General features: G+C 38.7%; 1 pseudogene; it reads left to right on the forward strand.

Annotated features, from left to right (window-relative positions):
* Positions 1-982: 982 nt before the first annotated feature.
* LOC118708573 lies at positions 983-1,094 on the forward strand (annotated as a pseudogene).
* The last annotated feature ends 5,708 nt before the right edge of the window (positions 1,095-6,802 follow it).

The following is a 6,802-nucleotide window of genomic DNA, read 5'->3' on the forward strand; positions in this document are numbered from 1 at the left end:
TGCCCTGACTGGGAATTGAACCATGGCCTACTAGTTCGCGGGTCAACGTTCAAACACAGAGACACACCAGCCAGGCAGGATGCATTTTTATTTAAAAAGAAAACAGAGAAAATCTTAATGAATTTGACTACATTAAAATTGAGAATGTAAGCCCATTAAAAAACACTATAGAGAAAAGGTGATAAAAATTAGGGGAAAATATGTAATGTAAATCTAAGAATGAAATATTAATCATTGACCTATATTCTTTAATAAAAAGATGTCACTCCATTTTTCTTTGTTGTTGGAAGACAAAGACAAAAAATGTTTTAATTAAAGGAGATGAAAGAGACCTGAAAGTTGAATGTAACATGTGCTCCTGGACTGGATCCTGTGTCAGAAAAGAAAATTTTGGCCGAAATCAGTTTGGCTCAGTGGATAGAGCGTTGGTCTGCGGACTGAAGGGTCCCAGGTTTGATTTTGGTCAAGGGTACATTGGTTGTGGGCACATCCCCAGTTGGGGGTGTGCAGGAGGCAACTGGTCGATGTATCTCTCTCATTGATGTTTCTAGCTCTCTATCCCTCTCCCTTCCTCTCTGTGAAAAATCAATTATATATATATTAAAGAAAAGAAATTTCTGGAAAGGACATCATGAGACAAATGCTGAAGGTGGAATATGAACTGTAGATTAGATAACAGTATTATATCAGTGTTAAATTTATGAATTTGATATCTGTATTGTGATTACATAAGAGAAGATCTTTGTTCTTAGGAAATATGTCCTGAATTATTAAGGGGTAAGAGGTGCTTGATCTCAGAGAAAGAGAGATTAGAGTGGTGGTTATGAGGGCTTGGAGGGGGGGGGGGGGGAATGGAGAGGTATTGGCCAAAGTGTACGAACAGTTACAAGATCTAATGTACATGGGATCTAATGTACAGCATGGCAACTATGGCTGATAATACTGTATTCTATACCTGAAAGTTGCTAAGATGCCCTTTCCAATACCACTTTACAATAAGTGCCTTAAGAGGCTAACCCAGATGGGTAAAGTCTCTGTAAAACCCAGAAAGAGACTGCATAAACTCCTCTTTGGATCCTGTCGGAGTCACTGCTGAAGCAGAAGAAAATTTTCTTTCAGTTTGAGCACCTTTGTGTTATTTTTACATAGTATATAGCATAGTGATAGGTTTAAATTTAACCTTACCTTTGATGATATACTAAGGTATGCCTTTTAAAATCTTCTGGGGATACCCTCTAGTGTTTTCAAATAGATAAGGGAATATGGATACTTTGGTTATCTTTGAAGATGGGAAAAAAATCCAAATGATGGAGCGTGTGTACTCAAGACTTTTTCTAGACAGCCTTCGAGACAACTGAAAAGAGTGTATCTGGAAGTTTTTTGTTTTTTTTCTATCTGTTGAAAAAGTCATTTAAAAACTTTTCTTTAAAAAAAAACAAAAACAAAAACCCGAAACCGATTTGGCTCAGTGGATAGAACGTTGGCCTGAGGACTGAAAGGTCCCAGGTTCAATTCCAGTCAAGGCCATGTACATTGGTTGCGAGCACATCCCCGGTAGAGGGTGTGCAGGGAGGCAGCTGGTCGATGTTTTTCTCTCATCGATGTTTCTAGCTCTCTATCCCTCTCCCTTTCTCTCTGTAAAAAATCAATAAATATATTTTTAAAAAGGAAAAAAAATAAAGTTGCCCTGCCAGTGTGGGTTAGTGGTTAGAACATTAGCCGGTGGACCACAATCTAGGGTTCCATTCCAGGTCAAGGGCACGTACCTGGGTTGCAGGCAGAGACCAGCTGATAATCCACACCCTGCAGTTATACAATTGCTTTTACATAATGACTCATGAAAGCAAACCAAAAGTGGAGAAATATTTGCATAGAAGGTGAATGTCCAACATCAAGACTATCTTCAACATTTGTTCCTATCACATTTACCTTTTCACACATCACATATGTGGAGACTTTAGATAAATCACCTAACTACATATGCTATTTCTACAACTAGAAAGCAGAGAAAATCATATTGACAACCCATCAAAGATATTGTGAAAAAGTAGGTTGGGTAATCTTGTTCCAGAAAAAATATTTTTCTGTAAAAGCTGGATGCAGCAGTCACAAATACAGAGATAAAGCCACAGATTTCCCAAGTCACACAGAAGGTAGGCTGACCTAAATTATACTGTGCCATTTTCACTTACACAAATGTTTCTTTTCAGCTTGCAGAACCCATACAATTTGGTCATTTGGGGAAATGTCCTCCCATTTCCAGTTTCAGTTGTCAAAAGAATCGTTATTTATATTGAATATGTACAATTATAGCTTACCATTTAAACAATTGCAATGTGATGTATGTATTTAAAAATGTTATTGAGCAAACAAATGAAAAGACAACTAGGTGAAAGTTTATTTAAACAGTTCAAAACTTTAAAAATTCATTTTACTTAATAAGGATTTTTCCTTCCAAAGATATTTATCTGCATTGTACTTGTTGCCATAAATATCTACCCATTTAATTTCAAGATGCCACCCTTTTAATAACAAAAGGATTAAAAGCTATTAACAAGATCCCTATAGAAGAGACCCTATATTGGTCCTGCTTTATTTGACTTCAGAGAAGAAGGGAGAGAGAGAGAGAGAAAGAGAGAGAGAGAGAGAGAGAGAGAGAGAGAGAGAGAGAGAGAGAGAGAGAGAGAGAGAGAGAGAGAGAGAGAGAGAGAGAGAAAGAAAGAAAGAAAGAAATAGAAACATCAATGATAAAAGAGAATCATCATCCTGCCTGAACCGAGCCTGCAACCTGGACATGTGCCCTGGGAATCAAACCATGATCTCCTGATTCATAGGTCGACACTCAACCACTGAGTCATGCAGGTCAGGCCATATTGGACAAAAACAACAACCCAAAACCCAGCTTTGAAGGCATCTGCATATTCCCCATCCACACCCAGTCAACGCAGTCAAGGGATGAATTCTTGGGCTATACCTGTTTTTATTTGCAGCTACCTAGTAAACCCTATCTTCCCTAAACCAGGACACTTAAGAGTAAATGGAATGCACTTCTCCTCCCCCAACCAAAGGGTAAATAGCTTAAATCACTCTACTAGGAGCTAGATGGCAGAAATGCAATTAGTGCCTTTTACCAACCCCACCCAAGATAAGGGAATAAATCTCATTTTGATAAATCAACATAAAGCTGGTGAATATTCTATTGATCCCCCTCTAAGGTACTCCCTAAACCCCTACCCTTCAAAAGCCCTCCCAGGAGCACACCAGACTATCCCCCACCCCTCTACCTCCACCCCCTCACCTCCTCTGCCCCTTCCGTCTTCACATGCAGCCATCTCCTAAATTATAACGGACCCCAAGAGACTTGCCACCAGGGCAGCAATGGGAAGTGGCAGTTCACCCCAGAAAACCCCCCTGAACCTGTCCTCAAGATCCTCTTTTCTCTGACTCCTCAGTGAGCCAAAGCAGACCAGCCTAAGCTCCTTTCCCCCAGCCCTTCCTTGTTTCACTGACCCCAGCTTTAATAGACGTTTTCTAAAGTTCACCTGGACTCATACTGTGAAATTTTTTCTGCATGAATCAAGAATCCATACACTACTGGCTGGTCCTAGGCAGACCTATTCAGGGATAGGTCCCTTTTCTGGTAACATTTTCTACCCCTACATTTTTAGGCTTTGGTAGATGTGATTAGGTATTTACATTTGATTGCCTCTGCTCTAAATTTTTTGAGTTTTTACAAAAAACCCAGCTTTGTAGGCGTCCGAATATACCCCATCCACACCCAGTCAACACAGTCATGGGATAAAATCTTAGGCTCTATCTGTTTTTATTTTTCTCACTTTTGTGTTGCAAAATTACAGCTACTTACCAGCCAGAATGGCTTCAGGCCTGTTTCAATGGTTTGGGAGTGGTTGTTGTGGCATTTGTAATTTACCAAAAAACATTGACCTGGCTTTTATAGATACACCAGGCAATAAGACTCACACTTTAACTGTTTCCTGAATACAAAAAACAAAAAACAAAAACAAAAAAAGACTCACACTTTGTTCTTCAATTAGAACCGCCTCAAAATGGGTGGTACATCCCACAGCACACCCCACACTAGAGATCGAGCCCACAATCCGGGATGTTCCCTGACCAGGAATTAAACTGTGATGCTCAACCACTGAGCCATGCTGACAGGGCACTTATTGGCTCTCTTAATAGAAGGTCTCTGCTTTTTGAAAATAAATTTCCTTTTTCTTTTTATATATATTTAGAGAAAGGGAGATGAAGAGAGAGAAACATCGATGATAGGAGAATCATTGCTTGACTGCCTCCTGCATGACCCCTACTGGGGATTAAGCCTGCAACCCAGGCATGTACCCTTGATGGAATCCAACCCAGGGCCTTTCAGTCCGCAGGCCGATGCTCTATTCACTGAGCCAAACTGGCTAGGGCAAATTCCCCTATTCTTGACTAGTTAGTAGAAACCATTCACTTGATAAGCCTAAGGACAATAAATTCCAAACCCTCTCCTCTAATTTCTTAAATGCAATCTCCTTGTTAACCAGAGGCTCATATTCAAAATTAATCATCCTGGTTTTCCTTCCTTACTGGGAATAAGCATTTTTATTATTAAACTGTATACTTAACATTTAAATCTGAAGTATTGTATTTGCCATAGGAAGTCTTCACCAAAATCAAGAGCTACCCCAAGAACAAGGAGGTTGACCTGACATACAGGAGTCATCAAAGCAACCAAAGATTGTGACAGGAAGCATTGAAAGCTTCCAGCTCTCTTTCATGATAAAAAAAAAAAAAAAAAAATGTTAACAATTAGAGGATGTTGATGTTTCTTCTGTGGATGAAAAGGAGATTCTATGGAAAGTAACCTCATAGAGTGATCTGATAATAAGCTCCTAACTGAGCAAGTCATGGTGGGTAGTCATGCCCCAGGCATATAACTTCTTTAGTAACAGGATTCTTTTTACCTTAAGAAAACTCTATTCACTGTTTCTGTGCACCTATTAGTTTAACACACCTTTGAATTAGCCCCTTTCTGCCCTGGCTGGTGTGGTTCAATGGTAAGAGGGTTGCAGGTTCAATGCCCAGCTGAGCAAGGCACATGCAGGAGGCAACCAATCCTCGTGTCTCTTTCACATCAATGTCTCTCTCTCTCTCTGTCTCTCTCTGTGTCTGTCTCTCTCTCCCGCCTTCCTACCCACTTTCTAAAAAATCACTGGATCCAGCTCAGTGGTTGAGCATCAACCTATGAACCAAGAGGTCAAGGTTAGATTCCTGATTGGGGCACATGCCGAGGTTTCAAGCTCAATGCCAGTAGGGGATGTGCAGGAGGCAGCTGATCGATGTTTCTCTCTCATCGATGTTTCTAACTCTCTTTCTTCCTCTCTATAAAAAATCAATAAAATCTATATATTTTTTAAAACAAAAAAACAATTTAATTTTGGGGGCAACACTGGCCTAGATAAAAAGTCTTTGAGAACCATACTTTTATTTTCTGGATTCCTTTTTTACAATTTTTTTTTTAATTTCAAGCAAAACAATTTTTAATATAATAATGTTACATGCAATAAACATTAATATCTCAAGAAAAATGACTTAAAATAAGATCATGTTAATGCAGTAAACACTAATTATTCAAGAAAAATGATCTTGCATACAATAATATTACATGCAATAAACATTAATATTTCAAGAATAGAAAGATTTTAAGTATAATAATATCAGAATTGTACTAACATAGTATGATATCACAAGTTGTAGGAAATACTAAAAATCTGCAAATAATAGGATTCTATTATATTTGTGAATGAAAGGAGCCACATGCTAACCTGACAAGCTCAGGGGAGGCCTGCGTGGCAGTCTTGCAAATTCAGAGACCTAAAATAACCACAAAAGATGGTTTGAAAATTAAATATTTAACTATGAACAGGTTATAGTGAGTAGTCATGTCCTAAGCCGATATTTTCCCTGACAAAGATCAACTTAAATCTTCTTTTCTGAGTCCATTTGCCTTCCCCCCCCACCCCCCCCCTCTAAGATAACATATCTGTGATATGTCTGGTGAACTTGTAACTTCCCTTTTTCTGGAGCCCCTGGGGCACAACCAAAAGTGATGGGCGCCAGGACAGATGCCTCAAATTCCTTCTTTATCATGTTAATTGTTCCTATAACTAACTAAGTATGTGTCCATCATTTTACTTTTTATCCAATCCCAGGAGTTTCCCAACGCTTTGCGTTCTCCCGCCTCCTTAATCCATCACCAATGAATTTCATGTAACTCAACTATGTCCCTCTGATTGCAATGTATACATAGAAATGTAACCCACCATTCTTCAGGGCATTATCTCAATTTATTGAGGTTCTGCTTCCCGGCATATGTGAACAGTTGGGCTCAAATAAACTCACTAAAATTATTTTCAATTATTTTTTTTTTCTTGTTAACATATTCTAGTATATTTTCCCCCCTCTGGCTCTATTTTTGTTCATCGGTTTATGTTGTTCATTATATTCCACCAGTGAGTGAGATCATATGATATTTATCTTTCTCTGTCTGGTTTATTTTGTTTAGCATGAAGCTCTCCAGGCCCATCCATGCTGTTGCAAATGGTAAGAGTTCCTTCTTTTTTATTGCAGCTTAGTATTCCATTGTGTAGATGTACTGCAGTCTTCTATTCCCCTATTTTACTTTTAAAATCAAACCCAATCTCATTAAATGTCCATTTCTCACTTCTTGCGTTATTGATGTCTCTTCATACCATGTGGCAAAGTATTAATCTTGCAGAAGCCCTACTATTCACTC

This window comes from Pipistrellus kuhlii, unplaced genomic scaffold (genome assembly GCF_014108245.1).
Source record: "Pipistrellus kuhlii isolate mPipKuh1 unplaced genomic scaffold, mPipKuh1.p scaffold_m20_p_6, whole genome shotgun sequence".
Taxonomy (NCBI): Eukaryota; Metazoa; Chordata; class Mammalia; order Chiroptera; family Vespertilionidae; genus Pipistrellus; species Pipistrellus kuhlii.